The sequence below is a fragment of the Bos indicus genome, chromosome 3 (genome assembly GCF_029378745.1).
Source record: "Bos indicus isolate NIAB-ARS_2022 breed Sahiwal x Tharparkar chromosome 3, NIAB-ARS_B.indTharparkar_mat_pri_1.0, whole genome shotgun sequence".
Classification (NCBI taxonomy): domain Eukaryota; kingdom Metazoa; phylum Chordata; class Mammalia; order Artiodactyla; family Bovidae; genus Bos; species Bos indicus.
The window spans coordinates 111,731,738-111,756,691 of NC_091762.1; the positions used below are offsets into that span (position 1 = coordinate 111,731,738).

General features: G+C 45.5%; 1 non-coding gene across 1 annotated transcript; it reads left to right on the top strand.

Annotated features, from left to right (window-relative positions):
* The first annotated feature begins 23,067 nt into the window (after positions 1–23,067).
* TRNAC-ACA (transfer RNA cysteine (anticodon ACA)) lies at positions 23,068–23,139 on the top strand. Its single transcript has one exon. It is a non-coding gene; the product is annotated as a tRNA-Cys (tRNA).
* The last annotated feature ends 1,815 nt before the right edge of the window (positions 23,140–24,954 follow it).

A 24,954-nucleotide genomic window follows, 5' to 3' on the forward strand; every position in this document is an offset into this window, starting at 1 on the left:
CATGTGTTACTTAATTCTCATCTAGTGCTCAGAGGCATGGTCACCCCCCCTCTGCAGATAAGAAAACTGAGTCAAAAAGAAGCAAAGTAACCTGGCCAGGGTCTGATGTCTCAAAAGTGGTGGGGCTGAAACCCAGGCAGCTGGGTTCAGAGCCATTTTTGGCTCTAAACCCCATACTCCACTGCCTAGCGAAGCAGCCTCCTCAGGTGGGTTTGTTAGAAGCAACCCTGCAAACCAAGTTCCTTTGGAGACGGGCAACACTGCAGAGCTCCACTTCAAATATGCCTGGAGCCATTCTTGGTGGCACAGAAGGGGGTCACTGTAAGATCAGGCCTTTGTATAGGTAAACTGGCTCCAGCGAATGCAGGGAAATCAGGACTCACCAGCTGGCACTTAGCCAGTGCTGAGTTAAACCCTTCCTTCTCATTTATGGGCCAAATGGCCCTATGAGTGAAAATTTACCCCATTTTATAGATGAGGTGCAGGCACATCAAACAATTTGCCCAAGATCACAAAGCTAGGAAGGACCAGGTGACAGAGTCAGGATTAAACCCCAGAAAGTCTGTTCCAGAGGCTATGTCTTCTTTAAAAGTCTTCATTGAATTTGTTAGAATATTGCTTCTGTTTTATGTTTTGATTTTTTGATTGCAAGACATGTGGCATCTTCGCTCCCTGACCAGGGATCAAACCCACATCCCCTGCATTGGAAGATGAAGTCTTAACCACCGGACCACCAGGGAAGTCCCCTGAGACTATGTTGTAAACACTACTCTCAACTGTATCTGAAGTTGGCAGCCATGAATACATCCACAAACAACTGAAGATTAACCCCCAAGACCTTCTTCACTTCAGTAAAGCAAGAAGGTGCCCAGACTCTGGGAGATCCAGGAAAATTCGGCAATCCAATAGGAACATATATTTGGAAACGATCAGAAAGTGCAAGACTCCGGTCACTCCTCTGTGCTGCAGGAAGGAGGCTGCAGAACACAGAAAGAGGAACACAGGGCTGGGAGCCAGGGGAACTGGCCCTGGTTCCAGACACGTGAGCCACGGAACATCATTTCCCTTCTGATGACATCAGTCTTCTTGTCTGTATATTAAGGTGATTAGTTGATATGAGCTCAAAAGCTCTCCTTTGTTCTGACACTCTTTGTTGTATCAAGAGAATTATGTTCTATCTGGGAACAGAGACTTGTCATGGATTGATCTGTCTGAGGCTGACACCTCCCAGAGGGTGGGAACTACCCCTCTGCTTGTTTGGGAGGGGACTGGTTGGGTACAGCAAACATCAGTAACATCCATTGGCAGAGACTGAGAAGGTGATGCCTGCACTTCTGATGTGATGATCCTTTAAAGGGCCCCAAAGGTGGAATGAATCCTGGGCAGCCTCTCAGGCCAAAGCATGAACCGAGAGGAAAAGTTGAAGAAGGACAGAACCCAGCTCTGTAGAGGAAAGCAATGGAGAGAGTTAACTTGGGAAAGAGGGAGCTCCCTGCAGCTGGATGTGTCTTTGCAGAAATGCATGTTGATCTAAAGGGGCCTTGGAAAGGAAGCTCCTTCTTTCTCCAAGGGGTTCAAGATGTACCACATCTTAGTCCATTCATTCACTGACCATTTATTTTATGAGCACCTGTATGTGTCAGACACTGAACTGGGAACAACTGATGCAAAGATGAATAAGACACAGCCCTACCCTTGACTGCAAAGGTGCATTGTGACATCAGAGGTACTCAGAAGAACTCTCATTCACTGAGTTTTAACTTCTTAGTGGGTCATGTACCACTCAAAGAAACCTTGGGTTATGCACACTGGCACAATATTTTATATCCAAATCTGCAGTCCACAGGGGAGTGAGAGATGGTGTCCTAGGGTCCATGTTTCCAACCTCTTAGCTCCCAGGCCCACTCGAGCTGAGTAGGGACTGGCCGGCTGCTGGCCATGCTGGGAAGACGGCAGACACATCCGGGGACAAGAATATAGAGATAGCAGGTATGCAGAGCAACTGCGGACTGAACTGGTGAGCAGGGAAGCCTGCCAGGGCAACAGAATCCAAGAGCTAGGAGGGCCTGAGCAGCCCTGCTCCAGCAGATCAGGGTCCAAGAGAAATGAATGCTCCTGGCAAGATGAGCAGTAAAAGATGTTTCTGAGGTACAGGGTAAGGACTAAGGGAGAGGCAGATGCAGAGTTGAGGCTTTCTTGGGATTCCAGAAGTAAAACCAAACCAGGCTCATTATGGCAGAGGGGAAAGGTAAAGACACAGGCAGAGAGCAGAGCACCCTCAGTCGCCCACCAGTGCTTTGAAGGATTAGATGAAGGGGGTAGAAATATCTATAGGATCTGGTCAGAGAAGAGCCAGGCAGCGACTCCAGTCTCCCACAGGGATTTCTCTGTTTTTGCTCTGCAAAGAGCAATCAAAACTATTTCTAACTCACTGCTGTTTCCAGGACAAAATTTCCTGCTGTTTGGGCACCATGGGCGGTCAGGGCTGGCCACGGCTCCAGAGGGGTGCAACTTGAATGGATGATGCTGCCTGGAGCCCTCAGAAATGCCACCGGGATCCAAGCTCCAGGGTTAGTCCAGGCCGTGGCAGGGAAAAGAGGGCTGAGACCCTGCAGAACAAAGGGGCTGAGACCTTCCCTGAGGAGGCCATGGAGGTGGCAGAAAACTAGATGAGAAGTTGAGATTAGAGGGTCTGCCTCCAACGTGAAGCTGACCACTGATTCATCTTCCATAAAGAAGGGGTTCAAAGTGCTTCTCCCTGGGTGACGTTGTTCCAGCACCGGTCTTTCATCATGAAAGCCAGGGGTGGCTGTTCTCACTGGCAGAAAGGCCCATAGGATGGAGACAAGCTGTCTCCATCCACCTTTCCATCAGCTTCAAAAATACAGAGCCCAGAGTGTCCCTTCTGCTAAATGCCAGATGCTTCTGACCACTTTGCACACACCTCTCCCATAATCCTTGACTATCATCATCTTTATGAGCCAGGTGAAGGGTTTCAGTCATAATCTAAGACCACAAGTGAATCACGGTGGAGCTGGGATTCAGACCCACTCAGTCTTGGAGCTGCACCGCTGGGCACCCATGCCCCCTATCACTTGTCCTGGCCTGGCCCTTCCATCGATGCCCTAGGGGCATGTTGTTTCATGGTCTTTCATACTCTGGCATTTTGATAAATACAGCAACCACACTCTTTATGAGGATTTGGATTCCGCCTCTGGATGGTCAGGTCTCTGGCTTTCTCCCTCAGATGGCAGCGGTAGCTCCAGGCAGCTGGCACCCCAGCATTTCCACTCCTGCTCTGGCTTCTTCCACCTGACAACTGGCACCTCTATGCTGCGGACCCTTAATTCAAATGCTCCTCCTTCAGTGATGTTTTTTCCAAACTTCACAGCAGCGCCACTGCTCTGCCTGCTCCTCACTTGAGTATCAGCCCACCTGCAGCCCTGCCAGCTGAGACACAACAGGCAGGCTGGCTGGACCTGACCCCATTTCACTCTGTGTCCCCTTCATTGTGATCCCTCCATAAATACCTTCTGATGATGTCAGAGTCATAAGCCAGAGCTTCACCCACATTTCATTCAGCTTTCTCTTCCATAGAAAATCATCTTTCTCCAAAACTCTTGTCTGGCAGCTGAGATTCTGTATCTCCAAATGGTCTAGACTGAGATGTCCAGAAATCTGTCTCTGAGTTAACTGAGGTCTGCTCTGCTGCATCTCAGCTCAGGATAGATCTGGACATTCAGTAGATTGGCCACTGTGGTCAACAGGAAAAGCTGGACCAGCTGCTCCATCTGGCACATCTCTGAACAAGCCCAGGCATTCAGCCCTTACACTGATACCTTCATGAGTGGTGACTTCATTGCTTATCTTCTCTGTCCAACTAGACTGTGGTGGCTTCATGTTGGTCTCAGACTATGTCTTCAAAATAACAAATTGAATCAATGATTGGAGGAATAAGAGAGGGAAATTCTTTCTTGCTGGACATCAACTTTGAGAAAGGCACTAAAGTTCTGCCATGGACTGAATAGGGTTCCCTCTCAAATTCACATGTTGAAGCCCTAAACCCCAGTGTGATGGTATTTGTGGATGAAACCTTGGAGAGGTAATTAGGGTTAGATAAGGTCATGGGGGCCCCACCCCCATTAATATAATGGCATTAGTGCCCTTATATTAACACAAAGCAACACCAGGGAGCTCTCTCGCTCTCTCTTTCGCTCTCTCCCCCTGGGTATACACACAAAGAAAAACACCTCGTGAGCTCACAACAAGCTGGCAGCTGCTTACCGCTCAAGAGGAGAAACTTACCTTGCTGGCACTTTGACCTTGGACTTAGCAAAATTCCAATACCATGAGCAATAAATGTTTTTTTTTTTCAGTCACCCAGTCTAGGGTACCTTGTTATGGCAGCCTGAGCAGACTAAAACAGGGACATTCTGCTAGGAAGGTAGGTACACCAAGCCATTTCCCACTTCATCCTTAGCTTATAGAACCCTTATTTGGCAAGTCTAATGTGCTCAGGGAAGTAGTTTCCTTCTCCATTCCAGCATCTCAGCTTTCACCAGAGTCAAAGACTGAACCATTGGACAAGACCTTCACTCAACCCCAGTGACAGAGCCTGAGCTCTATAGATAATCTCTCTAGGTTTAAATCTCACCTCTGACAATTATCTGCTGAATAGCTTTGGGCAAGATTTTTAAACCTCTCTGCATCTTAGAAATAGCACCTATTTCTTGGGATTATTTTCCTAAGTAAGCTAACCCATAGGGTCACAAAGAATTGGACATAACTGAGTGACTAATGCTTTTACTTTCAAGTTAACCCAGGCAAGTATTTAGAAGGTGCCCAAGTGCTCCATCAGTGTAACTATAGTTATGATGCTTATTATTATTGTGGTTGCCATGAGCTACAACAGGGAAGTCTTCTGGGAGTTTCTATGCAAGACTATGCTCCTTGATGAAAAGGGAGGTGACAAGGAAAGCAGCTGCCTTTTTTCTGCTTTGAATTTGATTGTGATAAGATTTGATACCTGGAGCTGCCATGCTGGGATTTTTTTTTTTTTTTAGATTTTTAAAATATGGACTTTAAAAAAAAATCTTTATTTTTAAAGTCTATATTGCTGCTCAGTCACTAAGTCACGTCTGACTCTTTGTCATCCCATGGACACAGCACGCCAGGCTTCCCTGTCCTTCACTGTCTTCTGGAGTTTGCTCAAACTCATGTCCGTTGAGTCGGTGATGCTATCCAATTATCTCATCCTCTGTCGCCCCTTCCCCTCCTGCCTTCAGTTTTTCCCAGCATCAGGGTTTTTTCCCCAAAGAGTCAGCTCTTTGCAATAGGTGGCCAGAATATTGGTACTTCAGTTTCGACATCAATCCTTCCAATGAATATTCAGGGTTGGTTTCCTTTAGGACTGACTGGTTTGATTTCAAGTCTCTGTTTGTTACAGTAGTGCTTCTGTTGTTTATGTTCTGGACTTTTTGGCCTCTAGGCAAGCAGGATCTTAGCCCCTCAACCAGGGATTGAACCTGAGTCCCCTGCATTGGGAGGCAAAGCCTTAACAACTGGACCACCTGGGAAGTTCCATTGGAATTTTGAAACAGTAACCTAAAAAACACAAATGCGCTGGTACACCTGTGAGACAGAAACTTAGAACAGCCTAGTTCCAAACTTCTCTTAATGTGATTTAGTAAAGTACTGGTCACTCAGTCGTGTCCAACTATTTGTGACCCTGCGGACTATAGCCCACCAGGCTCCTCCATCCATGGGATTCTCTAGGCAAGAATACTGGAGTGGATTTACATCTCCTTCTCCATCGGATCTTCCAGACCCAGGGATTGCAGCCAGGCCTCCCGCATTGCAGGCAGACTCTTTACCATCTGAGCCACCAGGATCAGGAAACTAGGTATCTGAGATAAGGACTAGCCATTCTATGCTATAATTAACTCATTGTGCCAGTGAGGAAACTGAGGCGAGGGGAGGCGTGTGTGTGTGTGCGTGCTCAGCTGCTTTAGTTGTGAACGACTCTTGTGAGACCCCGTGGACTGGGGCCTGCAAGGCTCCTCTGTGCATGGCATTCCCCAGGCAAGAATACTGGAGTGGGTTGCCATGGGAATTTCCTGACTCAGGGATCGAACCCGAGTCTCTTGAGCCTCCTACATTAGCAGGAGGATTCTTTACCACTAGCGCCGCCTGGGAAGCCCCAGAGGGGGAGTGAGGAGTGGTTAAGTCATCTGCTCAGTATCACATTTGGCTAGAGGGCACATCTAGGATTCAAACCCAAAGCCCAGGCTCTTCCCTGAGAACCAAGAGGCCCAGAGGCTAGGAGAGTAGAGTTCGAGTCTTGGAGAGGAGGTGAGGGAGGGTGCTCCGCCTGACTCCACTCTTCCTCTGGAAGAGGTGTGTTAGAGCAGGTGCCTGCCTGCCTCCAGCGCCTTGGCTGTCAATAAAACCCCCAGCCTGGCTGTGGCAAGCTGCAGATTCATGCAAATTCAGGGCCTATATTTAGCAGTAATTTAGCTGTCATCAGTCAGAGGGAGAAGAAAAAGCCCTCCCCAAAGTAATGGTTATTCATATCGACTACCTACTCCTCCGGTGCCTTATAAATCCAGAGGAATCTGACTCAAAGCAGTGGTGGTGCACAGGGGGCTGGCTGGCTTGGATAATTCGACCCCATACCCCTCCCCTGGGCAGAGATGACGGGGCAGTAGCTTGCACACAAAAGGAAGGAAGGTTCATTTTTTCATGGAGGGTGATGATAAGGGAGAGAGATGGAAAAAGATGAGTCAGTTGGAGAAATCTAATAAAAAACCCGAAACAAGAAGGATGCCAATGAGTCAGAGGATGCCGGAGCTGGGAGGGCCCTGGGAAATCAAGCAGTCCAACCCTGAGGAAACTGAGGCCAGGGAGAGAGTAATCATTTTAACAGCTCTTATAATTACTGTTAATTGAAAGCTTGTGCTCCGTGCCAGGCGCTGCTCTGAGCACTCCACGGTGGGTAGGCATTTGTTTCTCCCTGTATCCCACATGATCAGAGTTATTGGCCCCACCGTGCAGACCAGGGACCAGAGAAACAGAGAGATTCGGTCACTACCCCAGGCCCCAAATGACAGAGCCAGAGTTTGAGCCTATGTCTGATGCTGTAGTCACTGCTTGTAACCATACTGTGGGATTTGTCATCAGTTTCATGGTTGATAAATGTCAGAGCTGGACCAGACCTTGGCTTGATCAACTACCCATTTTTTCTCTCCTGTATCTTCCAAGTAGAAAAGAGCGATGACAAGAGGATGGAAGAGTGAAAAAGGGAGCATGAAAGATGACAGGCAGAGTGGGTTTGTGCTTGAGGTGGTTAGAATTTGGGAGGGAAAATGTATGACTGTTTTCTCCCTCTAGTGACAGATGCTTTGGACTTATTTGAGGGTATTATGAGGTCTCTGGAAGACAGTAAGGAGAGGCTGCTTTGAGAAGGGTTGTGGGAGGGATGTCTGGGGAGATGAGATGATAGGGGTTTGGGGCATCCTGAGGGCACCCAGAGGAGGAGCAATGGGACACAGAAAGAGGAGGTAATCGGGTAACTTTGCCTGCTCACACAGAAGCTCCAGTCTCTTGCCTAAGCTACTCCAGGCACCACGTGGCAGGAGGAAACTTCAGGAAAAGAAGCAACCTTAGAAAGAAGTGAAATTCAGCCTACACACTTGATTTAATAGTGGTGTGGCCAGAAAGGAGCCGGGTTCTTTCTCCCAGTCCACAGAAACTGACCACATATTTCAAATGAAACTCACAGGGGACATCCCTACAGGTGCTGGAATCCCTCACAAGCAGCCACTCCAGGACCAAGAACCGGGACTCTGGGACCAAGTCCGTATTAGCTGTGTGACCTTGAGCAAATCAGTTCATCTCCCTGTGCTTCACTTTCTTCATTTATACAATAGGAATCATAAGAGTCGCTACCTCCTAGGGTTGATGTGAGGGTGAAACGAGTTAACGCACGGAAGGCGCTCAGCATAGCCCCCGGCACAGAGACAGTGCTGCGTAAGTGTTGCTATTACTATTGCTTTGCTATTGTTCATTTGGAGATGCTTCTGTCTGCCAAAGCAGCGGGCTTGTAGGACTGAGCGTCTTCCCTCTGTAAACTGAGGATCATTTAAGTTATGCCTTAGCTATGCCACAGAATGTACACACTCATCACTCAGATAATACGCAAAAATATCATATATCCATCCTTATCTTTTCTCCACTATTTCCCCACATTTTAGCCCCCACCCCCAAGACATGCTCTCACACCACTTTCTCACAACTATCTGGAGAATGATAGAGAAATAAATCCCCTGCTCTATCCTCAAATTGCCCAAGTATCTTAAGGCCAGCTAATCTGGGAATATTTTGGCCTCAGAGTGACTCTGCCCAGGTTCCTCTTCTGCCTGCAGTCCCCCCCTCCACCCCCAGATCAGGGGCTACAACTACATCCTGTTCCCCCCACCTCTGCTTCATGCCACTCTGGTCCCCTGGGTCAGAGACCATCCTATCCCTCCTTTCCGTCCTGAAGCTTCATACAGCAAGTGTGGCTTCACAGTCAGCATTTTATATCCCAGGCAGCCAGGAAGAGGAATTGCTACAAATAACCGTGCTAATGGAGGTAATGGAAGGAGGGAGACTGATGTCTCTAGTTCACATGAGGGCTGGTGGCTCAGGCTGGCTGAGCCAAGTGGGCTGAGCTCTTCAGCCAGCTGCTAGTTTCTAAAAGAAAAAAGCAGCGGACCAGGCTGCCTGTCGTGACAGCATCTCAGGAAAGAGTCCCACAGTCCTCAGGTCTGGGGTAGATGCAGAGAGGACATTCTGTCCATTTTTCCTGCTTCCAAAGGCCTGTCCCCATTTTCCCTTTCAAAGCCCTTCGCAGGAGAGAAATGCACAGAGAGCAAATGGTATCATCCATCAATGCCTGTCAGTGAGTGGACCCTGGACCAGCAACATCAGCATTCCCCGGGAACTTGTTAGAGATCAAACTCCCAGGCTCCAACCTCATATCTACTAAACACTGAATCAGAAATTCTGGAGGTGGGTCCCTGCAATCTGGGTTTTAATAAGCCCTCTGGGGAATTCTGCAGCATGTTCAAGTTTGAGAACCATTGGTCCAGTCAACAGTTCTCAAACTTCGCTGAATATTAGAATCACCTGGGGAGCTTTTAAAACTCCCAATGGCCAGGCCACACTCCAGCCCAATTAAATCAGAATGTCTCCAGGGGAGGGACAGGCATTAGTGTTTTTAAGTTCATCCAGGTGATTCTGATAGAAGTGGAGGTTTCTGAACCACTGATCTAAATATTTAATAAACAAATCCACAAACATCCTTTTTCCAGTATGAATGTGCTTCGCAAAAGCCACGAAGATATTTTGTCTCTGTGCAGGAGGAGGGAAATCAGGTTCATTGCATCTATTAATATTAGATGCCAACATGTTACTGTGTCTATTTTACCAAGGATTCAATGAAGGCACATCTTTGTTAAGCAGCTTGTTCAAAGTCAGAAGCAAATTTTTCACCCACCGTAAGGCAGACTCTAAGAGCAGGTCATAACCTGGGGCCTCAGGCTAGACCCTGTGTCTGGGCTAGACCATGGCAACACACGCCATGTAAAATGTGCCTGTCGGGGATGTTCCTGGTGGTCCAGTTGTTAAGAATCCATCTTGGAATGAGGGGCCATGTGTTCAATCCCTGGTCAGGGAACTAAGATCCCATATGCTGCAGAGCAGCTAAGCCTGCATGTCACAACTAGAGAGTCCGGGTCCCATAGCTAGAGAGCCGACACGACGCAATGAAGAGCCCATGTGCCACAACTAAGATCCAACGCAGAAAATAAGGATATGCTTCTTTTTTTAAGTATACACATCACTCTTGTTTCCACGAAAGAAGTTCTTTAAACTCAGGTCTTGTGAATGACATCACCGGCTGGCAGACCTCAAGTACATTCAACCAATAAGAATTCAGCAAGGCCGAGCTCACCCTCAGGAGGTGCACAAAGCAGCCTCCATACACTAGCATCACAGGACAGAAATTAAACTAGAGTTGTAGAGAGGGCGGCACACTATACAGAACAGAAAAAGTTCATTAGCTCTGGCTATTACCGAGGACTATAAATTAGAAAATTTTACACACCAATGGGAGATATTATGTTAAGGGTAAAAAATCTAAATCAGATTATGCAAGGAAACCGAAGCAGTGGTTTAGTTCCCACTGATTTCACATACCTTCTGGTGTTGGTTCCCCGTATGGTTAAGTTTTAGAGCCAGAATTTGACTTCTCCTCTGCCTGACCCCAAAGCTTAGTCATTTAATACTACTTTTGATGATTCATTCTTAGGTAACTATTCAGTAGGAGCAAAGAACTTCTGCATAAGGATATTCATCAAAATACTACCTATGATTGCAAAGAAAGTTGACAGGCACAGCAACAACTATAAAAGTGCTCTCTTTGCTCCTAGGATACAGTGCTGAGAACCTTACATGTATGTTTCCATTTTAATTACATGCTGTGGAAATAAGCATAAGAACATATAATCCCACGGTCATTTGTTGTGGAAATTATCAAATGCTTCCAGTTTCTTCCCTTTCAAACAAGGTAAGATTATCATTCTGATCCTTTTTGTTGGTAGCTGGTGCCATATAATTCTGTCGGGAGAGTTATCAACAGCAGACACATGATTACCCGGTCATTCTGAGTCCTGCAGTAACTGCATTGAGCAGAACCACGCCACCACCAACCCCTCCCACCACCAATTAACCTGAAGAAGAAATAAACTTTTTTTTTAATATTCTTTTTTTTGATGTGGACCACTTTTAAAGTCTTTATTTGAATGTTGCTTCTGTTTTATGTTTTGTTTCTTTGGCCATGAGGCATGTAAGGTCTTAGCTAACCGACCAGGGATGGAGCATGCACCCCCTGCATTGGAAGCACAGAATCTTAACCACTAGACCATCAGGCAAGTCCCAAACCTTTGTTTTTTAAACCACTGAGACTTGGGGTTGTTTGTTAACACAATATACAGCTTATGCTGACGGATACACACACATTGTCTCATTTTAACCCTGACAATGTCCTTCAAAGATTAATGTTGATTTCACATTACAGATGTAAAAATTGAGGCTCAGAGAAGTTAAATTGCTTATTTTCCCAAGATCACAGAGCACGGTTTTGGATGAAGCAGGCTAACCCAAAGACCATTAATCATTACACTAAGGAAATGGTATATCTACTCCAAAGGACTATTATGAAGTCAAGATCAACAATTTCACAGATAATGTGAAAACAGAGGGTGAGAATATATATGATGAAATGATGAAGGAAAGAAGCAGATCACCAAACAGTGGGACCACTGTGCTTGCAATTATTTCTACACGCATCTGAGATGAACCAAACCAGGAAAGAAATGTGCAGAAGTGGAAACGGTGGTTGTGTTAGAACAGTGGGATTAGGCGTGGCTTGTCAAAACTTTCCCCTGTGTTATTTCATCACCTTTTCATTAATAAAGTAAATCAATCTTCTTTCTCAAATGCCTACATCTGCACCATGTCAAACACGTGGGTAGAAGGTAAAAAACTGCCATCCATCAGCGGTATGCGTCTCTTGTCCAATATCAGACATCTGGAAAGTCTGAATGAGCCAAATGACTGAATTCTGCATGCTTCACTGAAGACTTTGAGGAATGGGGAGTTCAGATTTCTCTGAATAGCTTGTGAGCTTCGTGGAGAAGCTGTCTTGGGTAGAAAGTCTGTGGGAAAGAATGAGAGAAATGCCCTACTGAGGAAAAGTATGAGAGGGAATGAAAACAGGCTCCCAAGCAAGTCAGATGAAAGATGTTGCACTGGTCCGCCACCTCTATGTCTACCTTAGGTCCCCGTGAGAAACATTGCTCCTGGGGAGCAGAGAGTTTACTGGTGATGGATGTTGGGTTTATGGGGCAGGTATACTGTCCAGCCAGGTCCTGTGGACCCCTACGTCTGAACATGGGAGGCTCTGAGGACTGTTCCAATCCACCTGAAGGAAATAATACCTATGTCAATATTCCTCAAAATACAGAGCAGATGCAGTCTCCAAACAGGCAGTCCCATTAGCCCATGACTCTGGATTCTTTCTACAAAAATTGTCATGCTGGTATTATGCAACCATGCTTACCCAACCCCCACAGATGCCAGCATAGGCGAGCACCTAAGCCAAGGGGTAGATGAGCTAGCCTCTGACTCGGTCTAGCCAGAAAGCTCTACTCAAAGGAAAATGTCATCTTACAAGTCAAACTCAACTCTCTGTAGTGGGGGGAGTAAAACAAGGCAGAGATTAGACAGTGGGTAGCAACAGTGGAAGCAGGAGGACACGAAGGGAGAGCTGAGATGAGAGTGTGTCCTGTCACCATTATGGTGAAGCACTGGACACACTCTTTTTCTGAGGACACATGGGTAAGACTAAAATGATTGGTGGTTAAGCAGGACTGGGGGCTTCCCAGATGGTACTAGTGGTAAAGAACCCACCTGCCAAGGCAGGAGATGTAAAAGACACGGGTTTGATCCCTGGGTTAGGAAGATCCCCTGGAGGAGGTCAGAGTAACCCACTCTGGTATTTTTGTCTGGAGAATCCTATGGACAAAGGATCCTGGTGGACTGCAGTCCATAGGATCACAAAGAATTGGACATGACTGAAGCGACTTAGCATACAGCACTCACATAAGCAGTGTTGGATCCTAGAGGATCTTCCAACCCCCAAATTATTGTCCAGTCTAGAAGCTGTGAGGCCACGTGGCTGGTCCTAGGGTACCTTGTCTGGAGGTGTTTCCTAGGGTCATTCCTATAACCTAGGGTCTGCTGGAAGGACAAGAAGCTTTGCCCAGGCAGCTGCTCTAGGACAGGGATGCCAAAGCTGCAGAGGAGGGAAAGTCGCTTAGTCGTGTCCGCTTCTTTGCAACCCCAAGGACTATACAGTCCTTGGAATTCTCCAGGCCAGAATAGTGGAGTGGGTAGCCGTTCCCTTCTCCAGAGGATCTTCCCAACCCAGGGATTGAACCCAGTTCTCCCACATTGCAGGTGGATTCTTTACCAGCTGAGCCACAAGGGAAGCCCAAGAATACTGAAGTGGGTAGCCTATCCCTTCTCCAGCGGATCTTCCCAACCCAGGAATTGAATTGGGGTCTCCTGCATTGCAGGCGGATTCTTTACCAACTGAGCCATCAGGGAAGCCCACAGAGGAGGGAAATGAGCACCAAGTTCTACAGATACGCTTCCCGGTCTAATTAGCCGGGCCAGGCACTGACACATGTTCTTTATGAAGGGCCATATAGTAAATATTTGCAGCTGTGAGGGATAAATAGTCTGTCACAATGATTCAGCTTAAAATCAGTCATCGGCAATGTGTGATCGAATGGATATGACCGTGAGCTGAGAAAACGTCACTCATAACAATAGGCGCAGGCTGGATGGGGCCCGTGGGCTACAGTCTGTTGACCTCTGGGTTGGGACATCAGGTCCCTTAACCTGATGGTGACGTGCCCATAGGCAGCTCAAGGAGAGTGTGCCCGCAGCTCACTGAATGCCTTTCCTACACGCAAGCACTGAAGATGGTGGTGGAGGGGTCAGCTGGGGAGAGTCGGGGCCGTGGTCTCTAGCTAATGTCACTTTCTTCCTCTGCTTTGTGGTCTCTAAGTCTTTTGCAGCTCTGGGGATCCCAGGGACAGCCTGGTAATGAGGGGATTCAGGGATGACAAGGGGCCTGGGTCCAGAGCCTTGCCTCTCCTAACAGCTCCTCTGCCTTTGGTGGAAAAAAAACCAGCTTCCAAAGGTGAGGGAAGATGGTGACTGTTCAAGAAAAAAACAAAACAAAACAAAAACCACTATCTGTGAGAATAAGAAACCTACTTCTGACTACCCATCCTGAAATAAATCCTTTTCCCCAAGGAAAGGTAGATTTCTAACAATGCCCAACCACTTCTATACTGATCATCTCTCCCAGACACACCACAGGGTCAAAGCCTTTGGCCTCAGCTCCGGGGACACATAGATGATGGTCTGCAAGTGGGGTTTCAATCAACATCTCTTGATTTCTACTCCCCATGGGTCCTCACTCTGTTCTTCCCCCAGTTTTCCACAGCATTAAAACATTATCTTCAATTACTCAATGGCTCAGACCTAAATCTGAGGAATCCTTGTCCTCCTTTACCTCGTATATCCAATCCAGGGGCAAGTCTGATCAGTTCCACCTCCAAAATGTATCTCAAGTCTTTTCTCCTGCCTCCCTCCCCAGTCCCACTTCCAGAGCTCAAGTCTGACCATTGTCCCTTGCAATAGCTTCCAAAGTATTCTCTTCAGTTCTCCTTCTCCCCCTTACAGCCCACTCTCCATTCATCAGCTAGAGTGATATTTGTTTAAAAGAGGGAGATGGGCTCATGATTTATCCCTCAGCCCTCTGCTCAAATCGTCCCTTAGCTTCCTGTAGCTTTTCGCGTAAAGCCCAGAGTGCTGATGCAACACGTGGTCCTGGAATAACCTGACTCCAGCTCACTTCTCCAGCCCAATCCTGCAACACTCTCCTTGCTCACAAGGCCCCTTTCCATGCTTTGCCCCTTTCTTTTCTTTGAATACAATGGGCCTCCCCAACCCCTAGAGGCTACACTTGCTGTTCCCTTACTTGGAATGTTCTTGCCTGGATTCTTTGTTCTTTGCATGACTGATTTATTCTTACCCCTCAGGTCTCTGTTCAAATGCATGTGCTCACAGAGGCCACCATATCTGCAAGCCAGCCCAGTTACAGCCGTACCGCCCTGTTTCCTTCTGGGCCCTTATCTTAGTCTGAAATCATCTTTTTGGATGTTTGTTTACTTGCTCACAGTTGCCTTTCTCAGTAGGATCTAATTTCCAGGGAAACAGGAATTTTGTCGGTCTGCTCTGCTGTTGCTTCTGTACCTGGCACAGAGTCTGTGTTCAGTAGTTACTGATTGATTGAATAAGTAATAACATATGAGGGGAGAAGCCAGTGGCCCTCTTCTTCGTTGCCTTCTCCCCACTCACTCAAGACTCTGGGTCTTAATTACTCGGCTCACATTTCCAGCTCACAGGATGATAGAATGTATTCTTTTGTGTGTCTGTGTGTATGTGGTGAAGTGAAAGTTGCTCAGTCATGTCTGACTCTTTGCGACCCCATGGGCTATACAGTCCATGGCATTCTCCAGGCCAGAATACTGGAGTGGGTAGCCTTTCCCTTCTCCAGGGGATCTTCCCAACCCAGGGATCAAACCCTGGTCTCCCGCATTGCAGGCGGATTCTTTACCAGCTGAGCCACAAGGGAAGTGTATCTCGTAAGAACAGATAATAGGAGATCTACCCGCTTAACACATCTTTATTGTACAGGACAGTATTGTTAACTATAAGTTACTTCATACCCGAGACTTCATACCCTTTGAACAGCAATTCCCCTTCCCTCTCAGCCCTTGCAAGCACCATTCCACTTCTTGCATCCTGAGTTTGACTATTGTAGATATCTCACATAAGTAGAATCACACAGTATTTATTCCTCTGTGACTGTTGTATTTACTTAGCATAATGTTCTCAAAGTTCACCCATACTGTCCCATTTATGAAGGGACTTTTTGGAGTGTGCTGGGACCCATGTAGACTTTACTTCACAGCCAAGAGCAGCGGGAGTTAGAAAAGTAAGGATTCCAGCAAGCCCACTCCTGGGAAGATATAGAGGAAATTCTAATTTGAAAAGATACATCCATCTCAGTATTTACAGAAGCATTGCTTACAATAGCCAAGCATGAAAGCAACCTAAGTGTCCATTGACAGATGAATGGATAAAGATGATGTGGTTATATAGACAATGGAATATTACTCAGTCATGAAAAAGGATGAAATAATGCCATTTGCAGCTACATGGATGGACCTAGAGATTATCATACTAAGTGAAGTAAGTCAGAGAAAGACAAGTATAGTATTACTTATATGTGGAATCTAAAAAAAAGATACAAATGAACTTACTTAGAAAAATAGAAACACTCACAGACATAGAAAACAAACTTATGGTTACCAAAGGGAAAGGGTCGTGAGGGATAAATTAGGAGTTTGGGATTAACATATACACACAATTGTATATAAAATAGATAAACAACAGGAGTTACTGTACAGCATCGGAGACTGTATTCAATATCTTGTAATAAACTATAATGGAAAAGAAAACAAAAAGTGAGGATATGTGAGAGGCACAGGAGCTCAGAGCAGCAATGCCTGGGGCTATGTCCACAGCAATGCCAGTTACATCAGCCTTTTATATCCTTTACTCTAAGGAAATTCCTTGACCTTGAGTCTTGGTGTTCTTGATCTGAGATGGGATCAGTAACAGCCACCTTGCAGAGGTATTGTCAGGATCAAATGAGAGAACATTCTTGAAGCTGACTTGGTACAGAGAAACTCTACAGTCTTGGAGCAGGGACAGAGTTTTCAGATGCTGTCTTGGTGGGCATGTTGACCGATGTCACTTCAAAGGACAAAGACTGTCTAGAAGGGTGCAAGCTCCGTGGAGCAGAAACTTGGTCTTATCCTTGCTGTCTGCCCAGTGCCTAGAATGGTGACTGGCACAGCGTAGGCACTCAAAACCCAGGTGAAGTAGCCAGTGAAACCCAAGTGTTGTTACTTGTTATTAGTCAAAAATGAGAGAGAGAAAACAAAGCAGTCTGGGTTAATACTGCTGAAATCCTTTGCTCTGAGTTATAACAAAAGAAAAAAAGACAAAGGTGTAACTGAGTATAGTTAGGACTGAAATGAAATAGCTTGAACTTGTTTGGCGCTAATACAGGATTTAGCACTTAGGAGCCTTGTTCTTCTGGACTGTTACTTCGCCCCTCTCTCATCTCTCTCCTGTTCGGACTCAATATATTTCCCAGCAGCAAGCCTTCCATATTACTTTTCTACCATGCTTCACTTCCCTCAGACAGACTCTGGGATTAACTCGGGCAATCCGTTCTGTTCAGATGAGAGAACTCTTCATTTGGGCTGATGAATGTGGAAACACAAGTAAATTATTCACTCGGAATCAGTCACTCTTTGTCACTGTGGTGAGACTGCAACAGCCGGGGCTCCAGCCTCTCCTCCTCCTGCCCTGGTGCCTGGCGCCTAGTATTGGGGCCACTCCAAAATTGTTCAATTCCGAGAACTGCCACTCTCCTCAGCCAGTTCCCAAAGCGAAGCGATTCATGTTCCACAAGAGCCATCTCCACGTCTGGACATAGCCCCAGGCACAAATCAGGGACCACACCGACTTGGGAGGTGAGTCTGCATTTTCTCAGTGAGGTTCACGTATGAAGTCACCAACTTCTGCCCATGATGTTTCTTCTGCAAGGAAAACTTCCCCAACCCTTCTTTCCCACCGCCCCCCCCTCTTTGGCTTATTTATTCCTCAGGATTTTGCATGGTTACCTAATTTCACAGAGTCAGGGGTCCTTCCCCTGACTCTCATGCTGGCCCCTTCTACAGCCCTTAACTCACTATCTCCCACTTTACACTGAGCTCCCCCGTGGCGGGGACTTGTCTTATTCCTCTTTGATCTCCTGGGTCTAAAACAAGACTGATCACACAAGAATCAGTGAATTGGTGGTGGGAGGGCGGGGGGTGATTGAAAAAAGGAAGCAACTTTCTGGTGCTCACACATCTGAGAAGTAACACAGCCAGGTATATGGGTTAACTTGGAAGTATAACAAACTCCCTATTTCCAGGATAAAACAACATTCATTTACTTTACAATCACGTTGCATGTCAGCAGCTGCAAGACAGCTGTGTGTCTGCTCTATGGATCCACTTATTCTGGGACCCAAGTGAAAGAAGCCTCCTCTGTGTGGGCCACACTCATTCTCAGTGCAGAAGTGATGAGCAAGAGGTTGACACGAACCACAAGCTTAGAGCTTTTGCTCAGGCATATTATATGTCAAGTTTGCTTATATTACATTGGCCAAAACAATGGCAAAGCCCAAAGTAGGTGGATGGGGGAGATATCCAGCTCTCTTTCAGGGAATCTTTAAGTGGAATGAAATGGTCTACCGCACCAGGACTACGTGACTCCTAAGTGACCTGTCTTTGCTTTGTACCTGCCTTCTAGCTTAGAAGACCCCTCCCTAGGCTTAACCCTTAGAAAATAAGGAAAGTGAGGGATCCAGATATAGAGAAGGAAACATATAAAAGAATCCTCATGACATCTTTATGAAAAAGCTATTTTTGTTTTCCATCTTGATGAAAAATTGGTGATATTTACACCATCATGGCCCAAGTAGGATCAAAACTTCATAACTGAGTTCACTTTTGCAATCCTCTCGTTTCATGGAATCATACATTTTCTTAATCCTCTGAGAATCATGTCCTTAAAACACAATGCTTATAGAAATAAGAGGAAACACATGCAACATAAGCTCGTCTATTCCCAAGTCTACATTTATGAGCCTCAAATCTAAAGCAATATCATAAAGAGCTGTACTGAGTGAGGACCTACAATTCAAGCCAAGATTATGAAACTATTTCCCAATGGAGAGATGACACATCTCAGGAATATGGGCCTGATTTTCCCTCTTGTCTCAATGTCCTGCTTGTTCATAGCCCCTGTGGTATCTGGGTGACTTTTTGATCTCCCAAGGAGCTGGGGAAAAGAAGAAAGTGACAGAAGGACTAATGCTTGTTTGCAAACTAGACTCTGATTAGTGATCAGTTCAGTTCAGTCACTCAGTCGTGTTCGACTCTTTGTGACCCTATGGACTGCATCACGCCATTCTTCTCTGCCCATCACCAACTCCCAGAGCTTACTCAAACTCATGTCCATAGAGTCGGTGATGCCATCCAACCATCTCATCCTCGGTAATCCCCTTCTTCTCCTGCCTTCAATTTTGCCCAGCATCAGGGTCTTTTCTAGAACTAACACCCCCAAAAGATGTCCTTTTCATTATAGGGGACTGGAATGCAAAGGTAGGAAGTCAAGAAACACCTGGAGCAACAAGCAAATTTGGCCTTGGAGTACAGAATGAAGCAGGGCAAAGACTATTAGAGTTTTGCCAAGAGAATGCACTGATCATAGCAAACACCCTCTTCCAACAACACAAGAGAAGACTCTACACATGGACATCACCAGATGGTCAATACCAAAATCAGATTGATTATATTCTTTGCAGCCAAAGATGGAGAAGCTCTATACAGTCAGCAAAAACAAGATTGGGAGCCGACTGTGCTCAGATCATGAACTCCTTATTGCCAAATTCAGACTTAAATTGAAGAAAGTAGGGAAAACCACTAGACCATTCAGGTATGACCTAAATCAAATCCCTTATGATTATGCAGTGGAAGTGAGAAATAGATTTAAGGGACTAGATCTGATAGACACAGTGCCAGATTAACTAGGGATGGAGGTTCATGACATTGTACAGGAGGCAGGGATCAAGACCATCCCCAAGAAAAAGAAATGCAAAAAAGCAAAATGACTGTCTGAGGAGGCCTTACAAATAGCTGAGAAAAGAAGAGAAGTGAAAAGCAAAGGAGAAAAGGAAAGATATACCCATTTGAATGCAGAATTCCAAAGAATAGCAAGGAGAGATAAGAAAGCCTTCCTCAGTGATCAATGAAAAGAAATAGAAGAAAACAATAGAATGGGAAAGACTACAGATCTTTTCAAGAAAATTAGAGATACCAAGGGAACATTTCATGCAAAGATGGGCTCAATAAAGGACAGAAATGGTACGGACCTAACAGAAGGAGAAGATATTAAGAAGAGTTTGGCAAGAATACACAGAAGAACTGTACAAAAAATATCTTCATGACCCAGATAATCACGATGGTGTGATCACTCACCTAGAGCCAGACATCCTGGATGTGAAGTCAAGTGGGCTTTAGGAAGCATCTCTGTGAACAAAGCTAGGTGATACAACTCTGGTTGAATTATCTCAAGTCCTAAAAGATGATGCTGTGAAAATGCTGTACTCAATATGCCAGCAAATTTGGAAAACTCAGCAGTGGCCACAGGACTGGAAAAGGTCAGTTTTCATTCCAATCCCAAAGAAAGGTAATGCCAAAGAATGTTCAAACTACCACACAATTGCACTCATCTCACACATTAGTAAAGTAATGCTCAAAATTTTCCAAGCCAGGCTTTAGCAATACTTGAACTGTGAACTTCTAGATGTTCAAGCTAATTTTAGAAAAGGCAGAGGAACCAGAGATCAAACTGCCAACATCTGCTGGATCATCGAAAAAGCAAATGAGTTCTAGAAAAACATCTACTTCTGCTTTATTGACTATGCCAAAGACTTTGTGTGGATCATAACAAACTGTGGGCAATTCTGAAAGAGATGGGAATACCAGATCACCTGACCTGCCTCTTGAGAAATCTGTATGCAGGTCAGGAAGCAACAGTTAGAACTGGACATGGAACAACAGACTGGTTCCAAATAAGGAAAGGAGTATGTCAAGGCTGTATATCGTCACCCTGCTTATTTAACTTACATGCAGAGTACATCCAGAGAAGGAAATGGCACCCCACTCCAGTACTCTTGCTTGGAAAATCCCATGAACAGAGGAGCCTGGTAGGCTGCAATCCATGGGGTTGTTAAGAGTCAGACACGACTGAGCGACTTCAGTTTCACTTTTCACTTTCATGCATTGGAGAAGGAAATGGCAACCCACTCCGGTGTTCTTGCCTGGAGAATCCCAGGGATGGCTGAACCTGGCGGGCTGCCGTCTATGGGGTAGCACAGAGTCGGACACGACTGAAGCAACTTAGCAGCAGCAGCAGCAGAGTACATCATGAGAAACACTGGGCCGGATGAAACACAAGCTAGAATCAAGATTTCCAGGAGAAATATCAATAACTTCAGATATGCAGATGACACCACCCTGATGGCAGAAAGTGAAGAAGAACTAAAGAGACTCTTGATTTAAGTGAAAGAGGAGAGTGAAAAAGTTGGCTTAAAGCTCAACATTCAGAAAACGAAGATCATGGCATCTGGTCCCATCACTTCATGGCAAATAGATGGGCAAACAGTGGAAACAGTGACAGACTTTATTTTGGGGGCTCCAAAATCACTGCAGATAGTGATTGCAACCATGAAATTAAAAGATGCTTACTTCATGGAATAAAAGTTATGACCAACCTAGACAGCATATTAAAAAGCAAAGACATTACTTTGCCAACAAAGGTCCATCTAGTCAAGGCTATGGTTTTTCCAGTGGTCATGTATAGATGTGAGTGTTGGACTATAAAGAAAGCTGAGCACCAAAGAATTGATGGTTTTGAACTGTGGTGTTGGAGAAGACTCTTGAGAGTCCCTTGGACTGCAAGAAGATCCAAACAGTCCATCCTAAAGGAAATCAGTCCTGAATATTCATTGGAAGGACTGATGCTGAAGCTGAAACTCCAATACTTTGGCCACCCGATGTGAAGAACTGACTTATTTGAAAAGACCCTGATGCTGGGAAAGATTGAAGGCGGGATGAGAAGGGGATGACAGACGATGAGATGGTTGGATGACATCACCGACTCGAATGAGTTTGAGTAAATTTCGGGAGTTGGTGATGGACAGGGAGGCCTGGTGTGCTGCAGTCCATGGGGTTGCAAATAGTCAGACACAACAGAGTGACTGAACTGAACTGAACTGAACTGAACTGAATGGACCTAACATTCCAGGCTCCTATGCAATATTGCTCTTTACAGCATCGGACTTTACTTCCATCACCAGTCACATCCACAATGGGTGTTGTTTTTTCTTTGGCTCTGTCTCTTCATTCTTCCTGGAGTTATTTCTCCACTGATCTCGTAGCATATTGGGCACCTACCAACCTGGGGAGTTCATCTTTCAGTGACCCATCTTTTTGGCCTTTTCATACTGTTCATGAGGTTCTCAAGGCAAGAATACTGAAGTGGTTTGCCATTCCCTTCTCCACTGGACCACGTTTTGTCAGAACTCTCCACCATGACTCGTCTGTCTTGGGTGGCCCTACATGGCATGGCTCATTGTTTCAGTGAGTTAGACAAGGCTGTCATCCATGTGATCAGATTCGTTAGTTTTCTGTCATCGTGGTTTTCATTCTGCCTGCCCTCTGATGGAGAAGAATAAGAGGCTTATGGAACCTTCATGATGGGTGAGACTGACTGAGGGGGAAACTGGGTGTTGTTCTGATGGTCAAGACCGTGCTCAGTAAATCTTTGACCCAATTTTCTGTTGATAGGCGGGGCTGTATTCCCTCCCCGTTGTTTGACCTGAGGCCAAACTATGGTGGAGGTAATGAAGATACTGTCAACCTCCTTCAAAAGGTCCCATGCATGCACTACTGCACTCAGTACCCCTAAGCCAGTAGCAGGCCACCACCGACCCATGCCTCTGCCGGAGATTCCTGACCACTCACTGGCAAGTCTGGGTCGGTCTCTTGTGGGGTCACTGCTCTTTTCTCCTGGGTCCTGGTGTGCACAAGGTTCTGTTTGTGCCCTCTGAAGTCCTGTTTCCCCAGTCCCATGTAAGTTCTGGCGGCTCTATGATGGGGTTAATGGCAACCTCCTCCACGAGAGCTTATGCCCTACCCCTAGTACGATAGGCAACAATAAAAAAACTGGCGATGTAACTCAAATTTCCAGATGTCTGGAGCCTAGAAAGATTGGAAGATGAAGCAAGGTTAGCCTGCTTTTTCACTTGGCAATGGTTCGATAGCACTGAGTAATGGTGCAGCTGAGTGATGGCTGCCCTTGTTAACTGGGACATAAGCTGTGTTCTCCAGATGGACAGAACAACCCCCCAGCATCTGAATGTGTACCTACCCACGCATTCCAGCCTGCTTTACTCATGTACATATGGCATCTATGGGTTCCTGTAGTTTTCAACTCTCCAGGCTCCTCTGTCCATGAGACTCTCCATGCAAGAACACTGGAGTGAGTTGCCATGCCCTCTTCTGGGGAATCTTCCCAACCCAGGGATCAAACAGTCATCTCTTATGTCTCCTGCATTGGCAATTGGGTTCTTTATCACTAGAGCCACCTGGGAAGCCCCTGTTTATTATTAAAAATGTCTACTGTGAATGAACTTCCCTGGTGGCTCAGATGGTAAAGCGTCTGCCTACAATGCGGAAGACCCAGGTTCAATCCCTGGATTGGGAAGATCTCCTGCAGAAGGAAATGGCATCCCACCCCAGTGTTCTTGCCTGGAAAATCCCATGGACTGAGGAGCCTGGTTACAATCTACAGACTACAGTCCATGGGGTCGCAAAGAGTGGGACACGGCTGAGCGACTTCACTTTCACTTTCACTTACTGTGAATGAAGGACTGTTATAAAAACTATTCTCCTGGTTCATTGACTTTCCTCATGAACAATGCAAAAGAATGACCCTTCTTTTCCAAATTTCCCACTCAATTCAGTGCTGAGAGGGTCACATAAAGATTTTGGGACCAGAGTGACTGGTATCCCTAAAGTCCAGTGAATAGTTTTGTTTAGGCCATTGATATAATTGACCTGGACTCAAATTCTAGCTAGAAGTCATACAATTCTCTAAGCCTGTTTCCTCATTTGTAAAATGGGTATATTAATTTGATTTTGATGGGTTGCTATGAGGATGGAATAGATTAAATTATGTATGTAAAAAAGCAGGCCAGGCATTATAAAATAGTCAATAAGTTTTAACTTCCTTTCAAAGTCCTATATACTTTACAGTCTCACAGAACATGAATACTGGGTACATGTAATAATTATACAGAGAGACTATTAGCTAACAGATATGAGTGGCAGTAGTCTCTCAAAGAGATAATGGAAAACTAGTTAGGTTCCTCTGTTTTAGGGAAGGGATGTACTGTTGCCCATGGCCACTGTGCCCTGTGATGTGGCTTCCTGTGGACAGTCTAGTCCTGTCTGGGCTGTGAAGATGTTTTCTTATTTACTGTTTGTGTTTTTATTTCTTACCATTGTACTTTGTTTTATGAAGCTGACTGGGCAGATGTTGTCCCATTTTACAGATACAGAAAGGTAAGGCTCAGGTGTTCTGGTTCTAGGACTCATGGTTTAAAAAGTCAAAACCACTCAAGCTAGCTCTGGTTAGACAATCTAGTGGACTGGAGAGTCCTGGCCCCTGAGTTCAGCTCATCCTTGCAGGGACAGAAACTGGCCAGTTGAAGACCAAGCTTGCTCTTTCTCTCAGCAGTCTCATAGTCCCTCTCGTTTCTTTCTCTTTCTGAGATTCAGCTTGCAGTCAGCCCAAAATGACCACCACCCTGACCCTACCCCTTGTCCTTTGAACTTATCAGCTCCCATAGGCCAAGGCTGAGCCTCTCTCCTGGATTGTGAGGTTCTTTCCTGCCTATGGGAATAGAATGCCAGGGAGAAGACCCTACAATATACACTGCACCTATTCTATGGGTTTTCCGCCTCTGGCCTTTCTTCATAGCAGAATTGAAGAGTGGCAATATTCAAAGTAATAGGAATTTAGAATTTCCAAGAATTATAAAGAAACATATTAACATGTGGGTAAACCCAAGTAAATATTGGCTGTACAAATAGTTATCATAAAGTCTAATTTGGGGTGTTAAAAAACACTGAACAACAGTAGCTTTTAGTTAAGGGATTAATTATAGTTAAAATGAAATGTTGTTACAATTTTTGAATCATTTTGGTGGAAAGCATATATTTAATTTAGTCCATTAAAGATGCACAATATAATTTCTAACATAACACTAAAAGAACAAAAATAATATGTGTAAACTCCATACTTTATCATTCAGTCACTAAGTCATGTCTGACTCTGTGAATCCATGGACTACAGCACACCAGGCTTCCCTGTCCTTCAATATTCAAATAAGTTTCAATCCAAAAGAAGGCAAAAAAGCATAACTGAGTGGGAGAAAACAAAACGACAAGACCAACGTAAAGTACAAAACGGTCAAATAAGTCCAGCTCTACCTGTGATCCAAATATAAAATGACTG